The sequence below is a fragment of the Coregonus clupeaformis genome, chromosome 16 (assembly GCF_020615455.1).
Source record: "Coregonus clupeaformis isolate EN_2021a chromosome 16, ASM2061545v1, whole genome shotgun sequence".
Classification (NCBI taxonomy): Eukaryota; Metazoa; Chordata; class Actinopteri; order Salmoniformes; family Salmonidae; genus Coregonus; species Coregonus clupeaformis.
Window position 1 is genome coordinate 25,426,030 of NC_059207.1, and position 21,455 is coordinate 25,447,484.

Here is a 21,455-nt window from a genome sequence, read left to right on the forward strand (position 1 = left end):
CGCACGGTGCACCCCATAAAAAGACTGGTAGCCGACCGGTAGCCTTCACATGTAGCTTGTTGTTTAATTTGGCCAATCAAAGCGGCAAAGAGCCTCAATGTGTAGCAAGTGGAGTGAAAGTTCACTAATGCAAGGCAAGATTGAGTAAAATTACGGAATTAAAAGTTGGCAAAATGAGAAGGAGTAGGCTTCAACGAGCAACCAACAGGTAGATTGTTGTTTTATCTGAATGGCGTTGGGGAGAAATCGCAGCATGTGGCCTCAATTAGCCCAGTTGCTATAGCTGGTTAGCTTAGCTAGCTAGCTTCTCTAGGCTACTCCAGTCAAGACGGGCACTGTTATATGGGATGAGAAATAACATGGTTGCTGCTACAAATTAGCTAGTCTTGGCTGTAGCCAAGTTGCCTTGCCGTCTCTCTCTCTCCCTCCATCTGCTTGCTGCACACACAGCAATAGAGCACCAGCCTCTTTCACTCGCGCAGCAGTGTTCAGGTTGTATTTCAAATATCCAGATAACCAACAAAAATTCATGATACTATTCGAATAGTGAAATTATTTCAAAACCCCATACCTAATGTTAGGGTATGGTGGCGTTAACTAATCCTAGCTCAGTCATTAGGGGCAGAGGGTAACTGATGCATTGGCCACCTCCGAAGGGACAATCAGAGGGAGCGAGAGAGTGATAGAAGGGGGAGGGGATCCAGAGAAAGCAGTGTGAAAGCAGAGGGTCATTTCCATGTAAAAGGACACATGAACACCAACATGCAAAGTTCATAGGAGCATGTCAAATTGGGTGTCACTTTTTTTATTAAGGCATGTATACATTTTCAAGGCTGTGATTTGTGGTCAAACTAATGGAAAAGGACAACATCTACCAGAAAAAGTCTTAGGAATACAGTACCAGTCAAAAGTTTGGACACACCTACACATTCAAGGGTTTTTCTTTATTTTTACTACTTTTTACATTGTAGAATAATAGTGAATACATCAAAACTATGAAATAACACATATGGAATCATGTAGTAACCAAAAAAGTGTTTAACAAGTCAAAATATATTTTATATTTGAGATTCTTCAAATAGCCACCATTTGCCTTGATGACAGCTTTGCACACTCTTGGCATTCTCTCAACCAGCTTCACCTGGAATGCTTTTCCAACAGTCTTGAAGGAGTTCCCACATATGCTGAGCACTTGTTGGCTGCTTTTCTTTCACTCTGCGGTCCAACTAATCCCAAACCATCTCAATTGGGTTGAGGTCGGGTGATTGTGGAGGCCAGGTCATCTGACGCAGCACTCATCACTCTCCTTGGTCAAATAGCCCTTACACAGCCTGGAGGTGTGTTGGGTCATTGTCCTGTTGAAAAATAAATGATAGTCCCGCTAAGCGTAAACCAGATGGGATGGCGTATCGCTGCAGAATGCTGTGGTAGCCATGCTGGTTAAGTGTGCCTTGAATTCTAAATAAATCACAGACAGTGTCACCTGCAAAGCACCCCCACTTCATCACACCTCCTCCTCCATGTTTCACGGTGGGGACCACACATGCAGAGGTCATCCGTTCACCCAAAGACACAGTGGTTGGAACCCAAAATATAAAATTTGGACTCATCAGACCAAAGGACAGATTTCCACCGGTCTAATGTCCATTGCTCGTGTTTCTTGGCCCAAGCAAGTCTCTTCTTCTTATTGGTGTCCTTTGGTAGTGGTTTCTTTGCAGCAATTCAACCATGAAGGCCTGATTCACGTCATCTCCTCTGAACAGTTGATATTGAGTTGTGTCTGTTACTTGAACTCTGTGAAGCATTTATTTGGCCTGCAATTTCTGAGGCTGGTAACTCTAATGAACGTATTCTCTGTAGCAGAGGTAACTCTGGGTCTTCCTTTCCTGTGTCGGTCCTCATGAGAGCCAGTTTCATCATAGTGCTTGATGGTTTTTGCAATTGCACTTGAAGAAACTTTCAAAGTTCTTGACATTTTCCGGATTGACTGATCTTCATGTCTTAAAGTAATGATGGACTGTTGTTTCCCTTTGCTTATTTGAGCTGTTATTTTACCAAATAGGGCTATCTTCTGTATACCACCCCTACCTTGTCACAACACAACTGATTGGCTCAAACACATTAAGAAGGAAAGCAATTCCACAAATTCACTTTTAAGAAGGCACACCTGTTAATTGAAATGCATTCCAGGTGACTACCTCATGAAGCTGGTTGAGAGAATGCCAATAGTGTGCAAAGCTGTCATCAAAGCAAAGGGTGGCTACTTTGAAGAATCTCAAATATAACATATATTTTGATTTGTTTAACACTTTTTTGGTTACCACATGATTCCATACAGTGGGGGAAAAAAGTATTTAGTCAGCCACCAATTGTGCAAGTTCTCCCACTTAAAAAGATGAGAGAGGCCTGTAATTTTCATCATAGGTACACGTCAACTATGACAGACAAAATGGGAGAAAAAAATCCTGAAAATCACATTGTAGGATTTTTTATGAATTTATTTGCAAATTATGGTGGAAAATAAGTATTTGGTCAATAACAAAAGTTTCTCAATACTTTGTTATATACCCTTTGTTGGCAATGACACAGGTCAAACATTTTCTGTAAGTCTTCACAAGGTTTTCACACACTGTTGCTGGTATTTTGGCCCATTCCTCCATGCAGATCTCCTCTAGAGCAGTGATGTTTTGGGGCTGTCGCTGGGCAACACGGACTTTCAACTCCCTCCAAAGATTTTCTATGGGGTTGAGATCTGGAGACTGGCTAGGCCACTCCAGGACCTTGAAATGCTTCTTATGAAGCCACTCCTTCGTTGCCTGGGCGGTGTGTTTGGGATCATTGTCATGCTGAAAGACCCAGCCACGTTTCATCTTCAATGCCCTTGCTGATGGAAGGAGGTTTTCACTCAAAATCTCACGATACATGGCCCCATTCATTCTTTCCTTTACACGGATCAGTCGTCCTGGTCCCTTTGCAGAAAAACAGCCCCAAAGCATGATGTTTCCCACCCCCATGCTTCACAGTAGGTATGGTGTTCTTTGGATGCAACTCAGCATTCTTTGTCCTCCAAACACGATCGAGTTGAGTTTTTACCAAAAAGTTCTATTTTGGTTTCATCTGACCATATGACATTCTCCCAATCCTCTTCTGGATCATCCAAATGCACTCTAGCAAACTTCAGACGGGCCTGGACATGTACTGGCTTAAGCAGGGGGACACGTCTGGCACTGCAGGATTTGAGTCCCTGGCGGCGTAGTGTGTTACTGATGGTAGGCTTTGTTACTTTGGTCCCAGCTCTCTGCAGGTCATTCACTAGGTCCCCCCGTGTGGTTCTGGGATTTTTGCTCACCGTTCTTGTGATCATTTTGACCCCACGGGGTGAGATCTTGCGTGGAGCCCCAGATCGAGGGAGATTATCAGTGGTCTTGTATGTCTTCCATTTCCTAATAATTGCTCCCACAGTTGATTTCTTCAAACCAAGCTGCTTACCTATTGCAGATTCAGTCTTCCCAGCCTGGTGCAGGTCTACAATTTTGTTTCTGGTGTCCTTTGACAGCTCTTTGGTCTTGGCCATAGTGGAGTTTGGAGTGTGACTGTTTGAGGTTGTGGACAGGTGTCTTTTATACTGATAACAAGTTCAAACAGGTGCCATTAATATAGGTAACGAGTGGAGGACAGAGGAGCCTCTTAAAGAAGAAGTTACAGGTCTGTGAGAGCCAGAAATCTTGCTTGTTTGTAGGTGACCAAATACTTATTTTCCACCATAATTTGCAAATAAATTCATTAAAAATCCTACAATGTGATTTTCTGGAAAAAAAATGTCTCAATTTGTCTGTCATAGTTGACGTGTACCTATGATGAAAATTACAGGCCTCTCTCATCTTTTTAAGTGGGAGAACTTGCACAATTGGTGGCTGACTAAATACTTTTTTCCCCCACTGTATGTGTTATTTCGTAGTTTTGATGTCTTCACGATTATTCTACAATGTAGAAAATAGTAAAAAGAAAGAAAAACCCTTGAACGAGTAGGTGTGTCCAAACTTTTGACTGGTACTGTACATCAACCCAGGTATTAGGAATACATCAACCCACATGAAATAAATACTGTAGTATTCACTGTAGTGTTTTTGCAGACTTTATAGTAGTATTCACAGTCGTGTTTTTGCGGACTAAAGTCAGCAAATAAACTACAGTGAATACTGTAGTATTTACTGTAGTGTACTGTATTATTTGCAGGTAACTATAGTATAAATACTGTAGTAAAATAACTAGTATATACTATAGTAATTAATCTAGTGTTTTGCAGAGTGTAGGATATGGTAGTATTTATTATAGTGTTTTAGTTGTATTATCTTTGACTTAGAAGTGGAGGCTTACTCCTTGAGTAATCTCCTCTACTGGAGAAATACTACAAGAGCAAATGTTCCATAACCTGTGGATAAGTCGGACTGGGGTCTGAACAGATAGTTCAGAGCTTCTGCTCTTTTCTATAACCTGTAGGGAACACAATATATGGTTTATACGTGGCATGTAGGTTTCTCACTTATGGGTGGCACAAATTGGGACATGGGCGAGGGAAATGGGTAAATTAAATACTGTAGTATGTACTATAGTTCAAAAATGTTGGTGTTTTTGCGGACATTACAGTAGTATTTACTATAGTATTCTACAGTGTACTACAACATTATATAGTAAGTACTACACATGATCGAGGGATACTACGGTGTGTAGTATAGTATTCTACAGTGTGCTACAGTTTACTAAATAATTATATAATAACTACTGTAGTATTCTATAGTAAACTGTAGTATTTTTTCATGTGGGAAAACACAATCATGTTGAAGTAAAGACGTCTGACAAATAATATCAACACTTAATATTTAGCGCTTAACCATTTTTGAGGTCTTAGAAAAATCTGAGACATTTTAGATTTTTTAGTGTAGTTAACCTTTAATTCAGTGTTTCTGTAGCGCAGGTGTGATGGAGTTTTCAAAACAAATGGCCACTGGATTGATGCAAATAATCATGATTCTTCCAGGTAGGCATAGGCTATTTTGTAGTTACCAGGCCTGGAATTTAGGGGCAAGGCCATTTGGCCTTCAAGAGGTGCCCAATCTGCCATTGCACCAAGACCATTAACCAAAATGGGCAATTCAATTGATTAGAAAGCCGAAAAACGCTAGGTGTTCTATTAAGAAAAACAGAAGTGTATGTAAATATACATAAATAATTTGCCTACATGTCAAAGTGTAGGTGATAGTCTATGCGTATTGGTTACAGCCTCTCATGTCCACACCGATGCTTGATTCTGTCGACACACTCGAGGCACCGCAACATCACCCACCTTGAAATCTGAGCTGAGGCGGTCAGCATTTTCAAACTATTTAACCATGAACTTAATTGTTTAAAACCTTTTTTTATTTTATTTTATTTTATGAGGCATGACTACCTTGTTTGAAAGTAAAGCCAAAATCCGACCATAGCCTATATGTTGAGGGAATTATTTTTTATAAACACTTCCTTATGCCATTGAAACCAGAATTTCTCTCATGTTCTATTGGGTTTCAAACCAGCTTTCTATCGTTGTCCAGTAGCCAAAGGCACAATAATCATATTAGCAACCCATTTTACATTTAAATTTAAAATGTTAGTTATTTAGCAGACACTCTTATCCAGAGCGATTTACAGTTAGTGAGTGCATACATTTTCATACTGGCCCTCCGTGGGAAACGAACCCACAACCCCTGGCGTTGCAAGCGCCATGCTCTACCAACTGAGCTACAGGGGACTGCTAGTTGTTGCATCTTTAGATCAAATCAAATGAAATCAAATGTTATTTGCCACATGCGCTGAATACAACAGGTGTAGACCTTACAGTGAAATGCTTATTTACAAGCCTCTAACCAACAATGCAGTTTTTAAGAAAAGAAAAAAATAGCAAATAATTAATGATCAGCAGTAAAGTAAAATAACAGTAGGGAGGCTATATACAGGGGGTACCTGTACAGAGTCAATGTGCGGGGGCACCGGTTAGTCAAGGTAATTTAGGTAATATGTACATGTGGGTAGAGTTAAAGTGACTATGCATAAATAATAAACAGAGTAGCAGCAGAGTAAAAGAGGGGGTTGGGGTGGGGGGCAATGCAAGTAGTCCGGGTAGCCATGATTAGCTGTTCAGGAGTCTTATGGCTTGGGGGTACAAACTGTTAAGAAGCCTTTTGGACCTAGACTTGGCACTCCGGTACCGCATGCCGTGCGGTAGCAGAGAGAACAGTCTATGACTAGGGTGGCTGGAGTCTTTGACAATTTTTAGGGCCTTCCTCTGACACTGCCTGGTATAGAGGTCCTGGATGGCAGGAAGCTTGGCCCCAGTGATGTACTAGGCCGTACGCGCTACCCTCTGTAGTGCCTTGCGGTCAGAGGCCATGCAGTTGCCATACCAGGCGGTCATGCAACTAGTCAGGATGCTCTCGATGGTGCAGCTGTAGAACTTTTTTAGGATCTGAGGAACCATGCCAAATCTTTTCAGTCTCCTGAGGGGGAATAGGCTTTGTCGTGCCCTCTTCACGACTGTCTTGGTGTGTTTGGACCATGATAGTTTGTTGGTGATGTGGACACCATGGAATTTGAAGCTCTCAACCTGTTCCACTACAGCCCCGTCGATAAGAATGGGGGCGTGCCCAGTCCTTTTTTTTTTTTCCTGTAGTCCACAATCATCTCCTTTGTCTTGATCACGTTGAGGGAGAGGTTGTTATCCTGGCACCACACAGCCAGGTCTCTGACCTCCTCCCTATAGGCTGTCTCATCATTGTCGGTGATCAGGCCTACCACTGTTGTGTCATCGGCAAACTTAATGATGGTGTTGGAGTTCTGCCTGGCCATGAAGTCATGGGTGAACAGGGAGTACAGGAGGGGACTGAGCACGCACCCCTGAGGGGCACCCGTGTTGAGGATCAGCGTGGCAGATGTGTTGTTACCTACCCTTACCACCTGGGGGCGGCCCGTCAGGAAGTCCAAGATCCAGTTGCAGAGGGAGGTGTTTAGTCCCAGTGTCCTTAGCTTAGTGAAGAGCTTTGAGGGCATTATGGTGTTGAATGCTGAGCTGTAGTCAATGAATAGCATTCTCACGTAGGTGTTCCTCTTGTCCAGGTGGGAAAGGGCAGTGTGGAGTGCAATAGAGATTGCATCATCTGTGGATATGTTGGGGCGGTATGCAAATTAGGGTCGGTCTAGGGTTTCTGGGATAATGGTGTTGATGTGAGCCATGACCAGCCTTTCAAAGTACTTCATGGCTGCAAACGTGAGTGCTACGGATCGGTAGTCATTTAGGCAAGTAATCTTAGTGTTCTTGGGCACGGGGACTATGGTGGTCTGCTTGAAACATGTTGGTATTACAGACACAGTCAGGGACATGTTGAAAATGTCAGTGAAGACACTTGCCAATTGGTCAGCACATGCTCGGAGTACACGTCCTGGTAATCCGTCTGGGCCTGCGGCCTTGTGAATGCTTAAAAGTCTTACTCACATCGGCTATGGAGAGCGTGATCACATAGTCATCCGGAACAGCTGATGCTCTCATGCATGCTTCAGTGTTGCTTGCCTCGAAGCGAGCAGAGAAGTGATTTAGCTCGTCTGCTAGGCATGTGTCACTGGGCAGCTAGCGGCTGTGCTTCCCTTTGTAGTCAATCATAGTCCTGTATTGACGCTTTGCCAGAAAAAATCTTCATCCAATATGAGGTGAGTAATCGCTGTCCTGATATCCAGAAACTATTTTTGGTCATAAGAGACGGTGGCAGAAACATTATGTACAGAATAAATTACAAATAACGGGAAAAACACACATAATAGTACAATTGGTTAGAGGTCTGTAAAACGGCAGCCATCTTCTCCAGCGCCATTCTCAGGGAATTTCTAATGGATATTTTCATCTCTGTCACATGAAACTGCTCGCATGTGTGGTGCACTTTTGCGAACTGTGTTTTCCTGCTAATTGAATTTTGGAACATTCACACGTGTAGCCTAATGTCGTGTGCGCATTGCTGCGCTTATAATGTGAAGAAATATCCTAATATTTTATTAACATTCTGATCAGTGGCATCAGCCTTATTGTTTTTTAATGTTTTTTGATGTAAGCTACAATGTTTGTATGAATCTGGGATCTATCGTCCCAAAACTGTCCCAGAGTCAATTTTTTGAATATTTATTTATCGCACATAACAACAAGCTGACCATTAGAATAGGTCAACTTTTCTACTTTGTGGGGTAGTAGATTGACATAAGCTAGTGATTTTGCTGTTTGTTAGGCTACTCGTTTTGTTGGCTGAGGAAAAGTAAATGTGGACAGTTCTAACATCTTCGAAGTGCGCCTCGGAATTGAATAAGGGACGCACGCCGTTGCATCTACAATGTCTTTCTTCACTTGTACTTCGGCGTTGTGAGGCCTGTGAGAAGGATCACGTGACGGGCATTGGCTAATACGAATTGAGATATCTGAGAGAGCCATGTGAGTGAGAGGTGCTTATGGCCGCACAAGATGCCGCTGGGAAATTCGAGGCCTGCAGTTACCTTTTAATTGCCTTTCTACCCGAAGACGGTTAGGCTATCATTAGCATCACTAATGGCTACACAAAGTGGTAGACATAGGCCCTACGCGCACCCCACACACACAGACAGGCATTCCCGTGCCATTGTTGCCTCTTCAGAAAGTTGGTTTATTTTTGGTTGATTGCACATTACTGTTTGAGTAAATCATTATAATTAAATAAAGGTGGTCAAATGGTCGCAAATGCAACTGTTTTGGTCGCAGTATCGAACCTTGCTGTACTGTACTGAACTGTACTCTTCTTTGCTGTGCTGTGCTCTACTGTGCTGTACTGTGTTGTCCAAACTTGTCAAATATAGACGCCTATGATCGGTTCCGATTTGGTCTGGTCTGAACCAACCAAATGTGGTCTTGTTTGGGGGCAGAGTTCATTAGAATTATAGCCAGTGTATAGAATAATACCCAAATATGCAAAGGAGGATATAGCATATTTCTACCTTTTGTGTACCTATTCAGGATCGAAGCACCGCCACAACGCGTAATATTTTACTGCGAACGTCTTCCTCCGCTACTCTTACATCCGCGTGAGGCTACAATATGTTGAGTTTCCCTGGGACGCTGTGAAGCACTGGGGAAGCTGTGAAGCCAGCTGTATGCTATTGCGTGATTGTATTTATGAGTCGGTTGTTAAAGAATGTGAAACAATGTTGTGTATGTTAACTATTGCCTGATTGTGTTCATGAGTCTGTTTATTAAATGTGTATGTTTACTGCTCTTCAGTAAATCATGTATGGCTACAAATATTGTATATACGTTCCTTAATATGGGAAGAATATTGTAGCCTAAGCCTAAATCCAATCTAGAACTGTGGCAGTCATGAAATTATGTCAGCCAGAAACTGTCATGCAAATAACTGCCGGTCTCATGGTAGTTTACCGTTAATTAACATAAACACATTTAGCATCTCCGGGCTTCTCACGCAGTTGCATAGCATAGCCTATAGAAATGTTGCGCAACATGGGCTTATAGGAACACTTATTTCATTCAATTTGATTTGATTTTTGATTGTGTTTGCATTGATATCAGAGTGATTAGAGAGACAATAGCGCGCTGAGTACCAGGCCATTAGCGACTGGCCGTTAGCAAGTTTGGTAGGCTACTAACGGCTATTAGCAGCATCAGAGTGCAGTTTTGGAGAAGCCTAGTTACCTTGAGTGAAGTGGAATTAGACTGCGGTCATCACTCGTGACTGCCGGTGTGGCAGTAATACGGTCACTATTACAGCCCTAGTCCAATCCTTTAAAATCTACCAGAAGTTCCTTAGAGTCTATGGATGGTATTGTCACTGGTGTCATTTCATTAATATTTGCTTGTGTTCTTATATTCTAGTACATGGTTCTCTGTCTTGAAAAGAAGGGGCACAACGAGGAGCACCTCCCTCAACTGTCTGGTTCTGCCAATGTGGGCTGGGTTGTACTCCTTAGTGCATACCATTTATGCTGTTTGCTTCTATTTGGTTCCTAGTGAACACACCCCAGGGGCGCGTTCAGCAGGACACAATGTTTTGGAAGGTTTAGATATACATGTTTGTTCTGCATAACATATTTCTAACAAGGAATCATGCCAGCTCTATTCAATACATTTCTATTTGCAACGCTTAACAACGTTTGGCAACTGAAAGTGGCCCTGGGTTGTCTTCAAGGCATGAAATAGGAGACATATTTGTTTTGATATTAAGGAGAGACTATTTTAATCTGTCAATCAAATACAAAGGGTAATTTTAGTTTTCTGTTTGAATTTTAGTTCCTGCTTATAAGTGACTAATGTGATCTAGAACTAGCATCTTCAAATGAAATAGAATAACTGCAACATAGTGCTTGATAGTACTTCATAATACGGTATAGCACTGCGCAAAATACCCCTGTATCAAGATCGGGCAGGTGTTGACACACATTCCAACACAGCATATGTCCATGAGTATCCAAATGTGTCCAGGTCAGATACAGACCTTATCACCACTTTGAAACACAAATGGGCACACCAACAAACAGACCACCTTGGTTTTTAGACATTTTAGAAAATTGGCTACAAGCTTGGCACACCTTAATTTGGGGAGTTTCTCCCATTCTTCTCTACAGATCCTCTCAAGCTCTGTCAGGTTGGATGGGGAGCGTCGCTGCACGGCTATTTTCAGGTCTCTCCAGAGATGTTTGATCGTGTCCATGTCCGGGCTCTGGCTGGGCCTCTGAAGGCAATTCTGAGACTTGTCCTGAAGCCAGTCATGAGTTTTCTGGGCTGTGTGCTTAGGGTCGTTGTCCTGTTGGCAGGTGAACCTGCGCTCCAATCTGAGGTCCTGAACAATCTGGAGCAGGTTTTCATCAAGGATCTCTCTGTACTATGCTCCGTTAATCTTTCCCGCGATCCTGACTAGTCTCCCAGTCCCTGCCGCTGAAAAACATCCCCACAACATGATGCTACCACCACCATGCTTCACCGTAGGGATGGTGCCAGGTTTCCTCCAGGCGTGAAGTTTGGCATTCAGGCCAAAGAGTTCAATCTTGGTTTCATCAGATCAGAGAATCTTGTTTCTCATGGTCTGAGAGTCCTTTTGGTGCCTTTTGGCAAACTCCAAGCAGGCTGTCATGTGCCTTTTACTGAGGAGTGGCTTCCCTCTGGCTACTCTACCATAAAGGCCTGATTGCTGCAGAGATGGTTGTCCTTCTGGAAGGTTCTCCTATCTCCACAGAGTAACTCTGGAGCTCTCTGAGTGACCAGCGGGTTCTTGGTCATCTCCCTGACCAAGGCCCTTCTCCCCGATTGCTCAGTTTGGCCGGGCGGCCAGGTCTAGGAAGGGTCTTGGTGGTTCCAAACTTCTTTCATTTAAGAATAATGAAGGCCACTGTGTTCTTGGGGACCTTCAATGCTGCAGAATTTTTTTGTTACCCTTCCCCAGATCTGTGCCTCGACACAAACCTGTCTCGGAGTTCTACGGACAATTCCTTCGACCTCATGGTTTGGTTTTTGCTCTGACATGCACTGTCAACTGTGGGACCTTATATAGACAGGTGTGTGCTTTTCCATATCATGACCAATCAATTTAATTTACCACAGGTGGACTCCAATCAAGTTGTAGAAACATCTGAAGTATGGTCAATGGAAACAGGATGCACTTGAGCTCAATTTCGAGTGTCATAGCAAAGGGTCTGAATACTTATGTAAATAAGGTATTTCAGTTTTTAATTTTTAATACATTTGCAAACATTTCTAAAAACCTGTTTTTTCACTTTGTCATTATGGGGTATTGTGTGTAGATTGATGAGGGAAACAAATAATTTAATCCATTTCAGAATAAGGCTGTAAAGTAAAAACATTTGGAAAAGGTCAAGGGGTCTGAATACTTTCCGAAGGCACTGTATACTTCCATAAATTTTTTCAACTAGTACTGGGGGACCTTCAGACGAGTCTTGTGAGTCCTGTGGGTGTCCTAGAGCAAAAGAGAGACATGTACGTGTTCGTGAAAGTCTCACGTTTACACAGACGGGTCAAATTAGTGTGTAGCCCAAACTGTTTGGACCCTACAGACAGAAGTTGGCAGATCGGCTTTACCGACTTCAGACGAGTCCCAAGGCGCTTCTGGGGTTGTAGCAAAAACGGAGAACACCATCGTGTTCGTGAGTGTCTCCTCTTTCCAAAGGGGGGTTGTTCATAATAGTTTGTAGGCCAAACGGTTTGTCATGGTCTGACAAACACTGCTCTAGCTCTGTCACCTTTCACCGCAGATGCGGAAGTGCGACATAGGCATATCCGGTGGATTGAGATTCATCCAACGCAAAAAAAACAGATACAGTATCTCTAGCTTAAACTGGTAGTTTTTTGTGGGGATTTTTTTTATTATGCTAGTTAATATTTCCGCGGGGGGCAGACATCGACCTTATGGAGGTAATGGTGTAACTGCCTAGTTCTTCCCTCTGAAGGCAACCGGAAAGCAAGCACGTGGTGATGTAGCTTATTCAATTTGTTTTATTCAGTGGGTAATAAGCACATAACATAGCAGTAGTGTTAATTGACTTAAAGGAATCTCTCACTCCTCACATTCTCTCCAGCAACATAAAACTGTCTGAGGAGAAAATGCGTCAAGGGGTGCAATACTGTTGACCAACCACAAGATGTCACTAAACACACATGAATGTAAATCCAGGTCAACATGAATTCAAACATTAATTCAATAGCTAGCTATGTAGCTATGAAATCCACCTTGGCGAACTCTGTTACACTGGGTCAAAAGATTGGAGCCCTGTACCAAATAAGTGGAGTAGAGAAATGTGATTAATGTAGCTAGGTTACAACCGCAGTTGGCTGTAGAAATAAGGGCTCCTCTCTGCTGGTAGTGGCTTCCCCATGAGTTTGCCTACTCCTGGCTGTCTACGATACAGCTGCCTGACGAACGTTAGCCAAGGTGTTAGCTACAGTTGAAGTCAGACGTTTACATACACATTCCCTGTTTTAGGATCACCACTTTATTTTAAGAATGTGAAATGTCAGATTAATAGTAGAGAGAATTATTTATTTTAGCTTTTATTTCTTTCATCACATTCCCAATGGGTCAGAAGTTTACATACACTCAATTAGTATTTGGTAGCATTGCCTTTAAATTGTTTAACTTGGGTCAAACGTTTTGGGTAGCCTTCCACAAGCGTCCCACAATAAGTTGGGTGAATTTTCGCCCATTCCTCCTGACAGAGCTGGTTTAACTGAGTCAGGTTTTGTAGGCCTCCTTGCTCGCACATGCTTTTTCAGTTCTGCCCACACAGTTTCTATAGGATTGAGGTCAGGGCTTTGTGATGGCCACTCCAATACCTTGACTTTGTTGTCCTTAAGCCATTTTGCCACAACTTTGGAAGTATGGTTGGTGTCGTTGTCCATTTGGAAGACCCATTTGCGACCAAGCTTTAACTTCCTGACTGATGTCTTGAGACGTTGCTTCAATATATCTACATCGTTTTCCTTCCTCATGATGCCATCTATTTTGTGAAGTGCACTAGTCCCTGCTGCAGCAAAGCACCCCCACAGCATGATGCTGCCACCCCCGTGCTTCATGGTTGGGATGGTGTTCTTCGGCTTGCAAGCAACCCCCTTTTTCCTCCAAACATAAAGATGGTCATCATGGCCAAACAGTTCTATTTTTGTTTCATCAGACCAGAGGACATTTCTCCAAAAAGTAAGATCTTTGTCCCCATGTGCAGTTGCAAACTGTAGTCTGTCTTTTTTATGGCGGTTTTGGAGCAGTGGCTTCTTCCTTGCTGAGTGGCCTTTCAGGTTATGTCGATATAGGACTCGTTTTACTGTGGATATAGATATTTTTGTACCTGTTTCCTCCAGCATCTTCACAAGGTCCTTTGCTGTTGTTCTGGGATTGATTTGCACTTTTCGCACCAAAGTATGTTCATCTCTAGGAGACAGAACGCATCTACTTCCTGAGCGGTATGACGGCTGCGTGGTCCCATGGTGTTTATACTTGTCTACTATTGTTTGTACAGATGAACGTGGTACCTTCAGGCGTTTGGAAAAAAATGAACCAGACTTGTGGAGGTCTACAATTTTGTGTTCTGAGTTCTTGGCTGATTTTCTTTCGATTTTCCCATGATGTCAAGCAAAGAGTCATTGAGTTTGAAGGTAGGCTTTGAAATACATCAATAGGTACATCTCCAATTGACTCAAATGATGTCAATTAGCCTATCAGAAGCTTCTAAAGCCATGACATCATTTTCTGGAATTTTCCAAACTGTTTAAAGGCACAGTCAACTTAGTGTATGTAAACTTCTGATCCACTGGAATTGTGATACAGTGAATTAAAAGTGAAATAATCTGTCTGTAAACAATTGTTGTAAAAATTACTTGTGTCATGCACAAAGTAGATGTCCTAACCGACTTGCCAAAACTGTAGCTTGTTAACAAGAAATGTATGGAGTGGTTGAAAAACTGGTTTTAATGACTCCAACCTAAGTGTATGTAAAATTCCGACTTCAACTGTAGCTAGCTATCTAGCTAGCTGGCTGGGGTTGTTAATTACTAGCTTACTAGCAAGCCAGCTAGCTACAGTGGCTTGCGAAAGTATTCAACCCCCTTGGCATTCTTCCTATTTTGTTGCGTTACATCCTGGAATTCAAATGGATTTTTTGGGGGGGTTGTATCATTTGATTTAAACAACATGCCTACCACTTTGAAGATGCAAAATATTTTTTATTGTGAAACAAACATGAAATAAGACAAAAAAAAACAGAACTTGAGCGTGCATAACTATTCACCCCCCCAAAGTCAATACTTTGTAGAGCCACCTTTTGCAGCAATTACAGCTGCAAGTCTCTTGGGGTATGTCTCTATAAGCTTGGCACATCTAGCCACTGGTATTTCTGCTCCTTCAAGTTGGATGGGTTCCACTGGTGTACAGCAATCTTTAAGTCATACCACAGATTCTCAATTGGATTGAGGTCTGGGCTTTGACTTGGCAATTCCAAGACATTTAAATGTTTCCCCTTAAATCACTTGAGTATCACTTTAGCAGTATGCTTAGGGTCATTGTCCTGCTGGAAGGTGAACCGCCGTCCTAGTCTCAAATCTCTGGAAGACTGAAACAGGTTTCCCTCAAGAATTTCCCTGTATTTAGCGCCATCCATCATTCCTTAAATTCTGACCAGTTTCCCAGTCCCTGCCGATGGAAAAACATCCCCACAGCATGATGCTGCCACCACTCTGGGGATGGTGTTCTCGGGGTGATGAGAGGTGTTGGGTTTGCACCAGACATAGTGTTTTCCTTGATGCTCAAAAGCTGAATTTTAGTCTCATCTGATCAGAGTACCTTCTTCCATATGTTTGGGGAGTCTCCCACATAGCTTTTGGCTAACACCAAACATTTTTGCTTATTTTTTTCTTTAAGCAATGGCATTTTTCTGGCCACTCTTCCGTAAAGCCCAGCTCTGTGGAGTGTACGGCTTAAAGTAGTCCTATGGACAGATACTCCAATCTCCGCTGTGGAGCTTTGCAGCTCCTTCAGGGTTGTCTTTGGTCTCTTTGTTGCCTCTCTGATTAATGCCCTCCTTGCCTGGTCCATGAGTTTTGGTGGGCGGGCCTCTCTTGGCAGGTATGTTGTGGTGCCATATTCTTTCACATTTTTAGTAATGCTTTAATGGTGCTCCGTGGGATGTTCAAAGTTTCTGATATTTTTTTATAACCCAACCCTGATCTGTACTTCTCCATAACTTTGTCCCTGACCTGTTTGGAGAGCTCCTTGGTCTTCATGGTGCCTCTTGCTTGGTGGTGCCCCTTGCTTAGTGGTGTTGCAGACTCTGGGGCCTTTCAGAACAGGTGTGTGTATATATATATATATATATATATATATATATATATATATATACTGAGATCATGTGACACTTAGATTGCACACAGGTGAACTTTATTTAACTAATTATGTGACTTCTGAAGGTAATTGGTTGCACAGATCTTATTTAGGGGCGTCATAGCAAAGGGGGTCAATACAAATGCACACACCACTTTTCCGTTATTTATTTTTTTGAATTTTTTGAAAAAAGTAATTTTTTTCATTTCACTTCACCAATTTGGACTATTTTGTGTATGTCCATTACATGAAATCCAAATAAAATCAATTTAAATTACAGGTTGTAATGCAACAAAATAGGAAAAACGGCAAGGGGGATGAATACTTTAGCAAGGCACTGTTGCTAGCTTCCTCAACAAATGAAACTCCCAGACAAACACTAGTTAACTAGCTAGCAACAACCCTAAACTCCTGCTATACGCAATCTAGCTAGCTATAAATACATTTTATTCATCCATGCTGGTTAGCTGATATTAGCTAACTTTGACTAAATCAGTAGCTAGCCAAAAGTTAGCTGGCTAGCTAGCTAGCTCTCTACATTCAGCTGGAGAGCAAAAAATGTAAATGTTCAACAAATATTAGATGTCCAGACATTAGACCTACTGTATAAATTGTTACCTTACCTTATCAAACCACTCTGCCTGCTAATTATCTATAGGCTATGTTTCAACTTGTCAATTTCAAATGATTTTTTACCTTTTCACACGTACCAACAAACGGGCGTGATCATTCTATAGTGGTCCCTGCAGTGTACGCTCAAACCGGTGTGATTAGAACGCTTATTTAGAACGTCCAGTTTCGATTGACGCAACAGTCAGCATTTAAGCTAGCCACACTGTTTTTTCATAGAAACTTTTTTCACAAACACAGTCCTTACAAAGTTATGTCCTGAATGTGACCAGTTTATTTTCTGATGCAATGTTCAGACATTCACAGAAGTAGCGACAGCATACACAATCATCCAAACCGGAAAATGTAGGCTACATTAGTCCTAGCGCCAACTGAGGAAAGATTGACGTAACACAAGAGGTCATATTTAGATAACTCTCGGCTGTCAGAAACCACAATATGAAGTAGCTAATAGCAGTTACTATTTATATTTCATCACATCACGGGTGAGCTCACCATTGATCAAAATAACTGAGTAAAACACTTTCTATAAATTGAAAGTAATCCGACGATGGGTAGTTTGTGCGCGCCGCCATGTTTGTTTTTTCGCGTCAACCAAAGATAATAAGAGGAGACAAGATGAGTTTGGTCTGTTTGCAGTATGCATGTTGAAGGGGGTGTGTCGTCTACGATCATTCACTTCCCTTCATTCACTTCCAGAAGTTTACACTTCACCTCATTATAACATCTTTGGTCTGATAGAAGTTTACTTGACACCCAGAATGCATTGTATAATGTCAACAAACATGGCACCACACATAGCTGGCAAATAGCTTAGCATTAACTCATAATCAGTACAACCTTCAAAAAATGTATTTTACACGCATTATATGTGTCGGAATGCATTATTTGTCACCAGTACTTGAAGACGTGAATAATAAACCATTATGCTCCATACATACATACATACATACATACTGTATGCTACAGTAGAAACAACAACACGATATATAGAAAATAAGGCACTTACTTTGATAGGAACGCACACATGTCCAAAGTTATTATTTGTAAGGAAAACAACAAGGAAGGCAATGCGAGTGCCAGCCAGAAAATGTTCCAATTCGTGCAAGACTGCGCAAATGTCTGCGGAAACATTGGTGAAGTGCGTGGGCTCTCCTTGAAGACAGAAGTTTGTCCGGCTCCGTAAAGCCTCAAGCATAAATTGTCCGCAGTGCTGAAATGGGCTACTTCTATGTGAATTAATGAGGAGGCAGAACACTTGTTAGAAAATTATTTGAAATTGACAAGTTGAAACACAGCCTATAGATAATTAGTAGGCAGTGTGTGTTAACTGTCCTGTTGCGTAACAATCACATTTTGGAACAGAGAGTGCATTCTGACATCACGTGCATAAAACAACTCACGCTGGGGCCACCGTTAGAGATATTTGGAACTCACATGTGAAAAGGTTAAAGAAATGTTTTTCATACAACAGTTTGAAATAATGTGAGTTCCGCTTCATTGATTCACATAGAAGTAGCCCATTTCACTGTGGCGGACAATTTACGTTTGAGGCATGCTATGCTAATGTAAGGCGAGGATTAGCTAGATGAGCAGGACAATCTTCGATGAGAGCCCAAGCACTCCCCCAGTGTTTCCCCAGGTCAAGTATGCAGACATTTGCGCATTTCCAGTCAGAACAGAACATGCCCAAACTTTTTCCCTCTTGCACATTTTCCGGCTGGCGCCCACATTGCCTTCATTGTTGTTTGCCTTACTAATAATTACTTTGTACATGTGTGCATTCCTATCAAAGTAAGTGCCTTATTACCTTATCATAATACAGTTTCTGTATATCGTGTTATGTCATTTCTACTGTGGCACACCGTATGTATGGAGCATAATGTATTCTGTTGCCTTTACAACCACAGACACTCATTTCATAACCTTTATGGTGTTATACACAATTGATCTTATGTAGCTACATTCTTCTATTAGTTCTGTAAAACAATGCTAATGGTGTCAGAGAAGTATTAGCTTGTGTTGTATCGTTTGAAGCTGCCCTGGCCTTATCATGACCGTTGCATTGGCCTGTGTATTCATTTTGCCTGTTTAGCATACTTCTGCCCTGCCCTGCCCCCTTGTGGAGCTCTTCAGTTATCATTCATAAGTATCATATTGTCAATGCAACTTATTATTTTTATATATTTTATATATGTTACTTCATTGTAAAATTGTTTTATTGCTATATACTGTTTGTATTTTAAATTCCTAATAATTCCTCTTAATTCTGTACTTTCAGAAACCACACACACAAACAGTATTGAACATTATTTGTCCACATCATAACTGGAACTGGACACCTTTCTTGCCGAAGATTGAAGCCAGCTTTTGTATGCTAGCAACATACTGTTTGGAGAGGGATTGGGGAGGATGAGGGAGTGGAGAGGATGATGAGGCAGTGGGGAGGTGGGTGATATATTGTCAATATAATTGCATAATGGAGCTGTATTTGATTTGTATGTGAACTGTATGTCCAATTACAAAAAACCTAGTTCAGTAATCATCTCACTTGTTAGCTGGCGGTAAACTATGTGGCCATTGAGGGCAGCAGTGTTGATCAGATGGAAACATATTTTCTTATACCATTTGGTGGTTTTCCAAGCACATACCATAAAGCTGTTAATCATGCCTGCCTTATCCATTGCCAACACCAGCATCTTCAGAGGGACCTGGGACTTCGTTGGTGGGCAAGGGGTCCTCAGATTCAGGGTTCTCAATGGCCACAAAGTTGGGGGGCAGCTCCTCACTGTCAGTTTCAGAATCTGATTCCTCACTTTCATACTTAGACTCATTCAGAATTTACAAAACATATTCAGATTTTTCTGCATTTCCACTAACTACATACATAAACAACAACAGTGCATGGCTCCAGGTGAGTGTCAGGGGTGACGTGATTGGCTGCCGGTGTGGTGATACTGTTTATTTGTCTCTACAGATGGTTTGTTTACATAGCAGGTTAGGAGAACTAACGCAGCAGGTTAGGTGAATTAATGTAGGAGGTTAAGAGAATGAGTTTAAGGTTAGGAAAAGGGTTAGGGTTAGGCTTAGCTACAATGCTAGTTGTCAGCAACTGTTGTCCCTGACACGACCACTAGATGGAGTTGTTGTAGGCCTAGCTACTTCATCTAGCCACAACGGTAGAAACATAAACAAACCATCTGTGGCAACAAATCATCAGTATCATAACACCGGCAGGCGCCATCTGTATCGATAAATCACAATCAGAAAATGGTTTGTGTGGTAATTATTTATTTATTTACTGTTGTATTCACGTTTTCAAGTACTGGTGGCAAATCATGCGTTCCGACTCTTGCATAGATTGTAATGGACACATATAATGTGTGTAAAATACTTTTTTGGAGGTGGTACTGATTATGATGAGCTAATGCTAAGCTATTTGCCGGCTATGTGTGGAGCCAGGTTTGTTGACGTCATTCAATGCATTCTGGGTGTCACGTAAATGTCTGTCAGACCAAAGATGTTATAGCAAAATGAGGTGAAGGGATGGTTTACTCATCTTTTGAGTAAACTCCCGGAAGTGAATGATGGGAAATGACTGATGGTAGACGACACACCCCCTTCACCTTCAACATGCATACTGCAAACAGACCCGTTTCATCTTGTTAGCTCGTCTTATCTTTGGTTGACGTGGAAAAGCAAACTCTACTCGCTGTCGTTTACTTTTAGAAAGTGTTTTACTCATTTATTTTGATCACTGGCGAGCTCACCCATCATTGTTATATATTACATAATATAGTTTCTATCAGCCGAGAGTTAGCTAAACATGACCGCTTTATGTTCACTCACACTTTCTTCAGTTATCACTAGGACTAATGTAGCCTACATTTTCAAATTTGGATGAGAATTGTGTTATGCTGTTACTACTTCTGTGAATGTCTCAACATCTGCATCCAAAATTAACTGTTTGTGCTAAATGTTTCTGTGAAAAAACAATGTGATCAACTCAAACGCTGACTGTTGCATCAATCGTAACAAGACATTGTAATGTAGTGTTTGTTTCTTTAAAATGTATTTTAAAATTGTAAAAATTAAAAAATCCACTCCAGATAAAAACTTAAACATATGATTTACAGACGCACATAAACAATGACTACATCTACCAGAACTGCATGCTCACACCCCCATCCCTAGTGCCTGCATTATTGTTTGCCACTTGGCCTTAAATATATTTCTCGGTCACCCATGCTATTTCAATATTTCAGTAATAAATAATTAGATTTTTCCATTGTGTTAATGATGAGTGATAGCCTATCTCACTACACTCCCAAATGCCATGTCTTGAAATATGCAGACAGACGGATTAAAAGTAAATTGACATTGTAATACTTCTGAAAGCCGACTTTGAAGCTCCACCCATAACTTTTGGACTTTATAGCATTCCCAGAAAGCATGGATTATTGAGTCATTATTAGTTTTACACTTAAGACAGGACTCTGGGATGAAGAATTTGTGAATTTTGTCTCTTCTATAATAAATTCTATACATTAGTTTATACTGTTTATGTTTTTTTTTTTATCAATTAGTAAATTTGAGTTTAACCATAATATTTTTTCTAATATTTGTTCAGTCTTTTCTGGTGGATTAAATTGAAATTGCAATCAGTTTTCTATTGCTTGTTTTAAAAATAGTGATATTTTAGAGATTATTTCATTGTCAAATAACCGAAAGTGAGCACAGGGTGACCCATTCTTACTAATCTGCTAGAGAACCAGTTTGGATTTAAGTATAGTTTTTGTATGACTGAAGCCTTTAGTGAGAGTTCCAATGCTTTAATATTTAATCATTTCTGCCCTTCGAATTCATATTAATTATATAAATAGGCCCATT

The 21,455-nt window shown here is 41.3% G+C and overlaps 1 protein-coding gene across 2 annotated transcripts in view; it reads left to right on the top strand.

Moving 5' to 3' along the window:
- The window catches only part of LOC121584570 (hypermethylated in cancer 2 protein-like), a 66,753-nt gene that overhangs the window by 29,739 nt on the left and 15,559 nt on the right, over positions 1-21,455 (top strand). Inside the window, exon 2 of one of the 2 annotated variants that reach the window (XM_041900522.2) lies at positions 18,847-19,013. The exons of the other annotated variant lie outside the window; for it this stretch is intronic. The gene's annotated coding sequence lies outside the window, so the exon portion shown is untranslated. The remainder of the gene's footprint in view (positions 1-18,846; positions 19,014-21,455) is intronic. 2 annotated transcript variants of the gene reach the window in all.